This window comes from Oryzias melastigma, unplaced genomic scaffold (assembly GCF_002922805.2).
Source record: "Oryzias melastigma strain HK-1 unplaced genomic scaffold, ASM292280v2 sc00263, whole genome shotgun sequence".
Taxonomy (NCBI): domain Eukaryota; kingdom Metazoa; phylum Chordata; class Actinopteri; order Beloniformes; family Adrianichthyidae; genus Oryzias; species Oryzias melastigma.
The window spans coordinates 365,054-366,225 of NW_023416897.1; positions in this window are offsets into that span (position 1 = coordinate 365,054).

The window sequence follows — 1,172 nt, forward strand, 5'->3', positions numbered from 1 at the left end:
GTTAAATAAAATTCTTGACATATGATCACATAATGCTGTAATAACAATATGAGGAGCATTTCTTTTTACTCCTTGGTTAAGTTAATCATGTAAACTTCTTTAAGCTGGAGCTATTATTTGAGTTAACCCCTTTAAACAACGACAGCGAAAGTAGCTCAGGCGGTAGAGCGGGTCGGCCAATGATCGAAGGATAGGCGGTTCGACTCTGGCTCCTGCCAGCCAAATGTTGTTCTGTCATTGGGCAAGGCACTTAACCCTACTTGCCTCCAGTGTGGCTCCACTGGTGTATGAATGTTCTGGTGATGGTCAGAGGGGCTGTAGGCGCGTACTGGCAGCCACGCCTCTGTCAGCCTGCACCAGGTAAGCTGTGGCTACAATAGTAGCTTACTGTCACCAAGTATGAATGAGGTGTAAATGAATAATGGATACACAATGTAAGCGCTTTGAGTGTCCTGAAAAGCGCAGATAAATCTAATCTATTATTATTACTATTAAACACACAGCCACAGGCTCCAGTGAAGCAGAATGAACTAATGTCATTCAGTCAGAATGTGATGAACATCAGGTCTGAAGAGGTTAAACATGACTGATGCTGCCTCCTCTTCTGCTGAAAATCCAAACTAAACACTAGGGCTGCCACAAACGATTATTTCAATAGTCGACTAATCTCCGATTATTTTTTTTCGATTAGTCGACTAATCGGTTCGTGCGGCGACTGGATGTAAAACACTCATCTTAACCATTATTATCTTTAAACTTGAGGTCTTTAAGCTATATTCTAACTAAAATAAAGACAATAGTTTATTAAGCCTTTAATGTATCATTCAGGTTTTCTCCTTCATTTGTTTCTGGAGTCTTAAATCAATTGAGGTAATCTGAATCAACTACAGAAAACTTAATAAAAGCCTGCAATTCTTTTTTTAAAGCTTTAAAACATATATTTAATAAAACATGTACAAAGTATTTCTAAAGCTATTTTTAGATATAAACACACTCAAAATATTTGCTGACTGAGGCCCATTTATTAAAGCAAAACACTAATAACATCTTTGAACTCAAGATATTCTTATATATAAAAAACCTGAGGATGCCCATAGAAACAAAGAAAATAAATAAAAAGGAGGGAATGTATATTTTAAAAAGGGAGAAAAGCAGTGGACGTTAGAATGTAC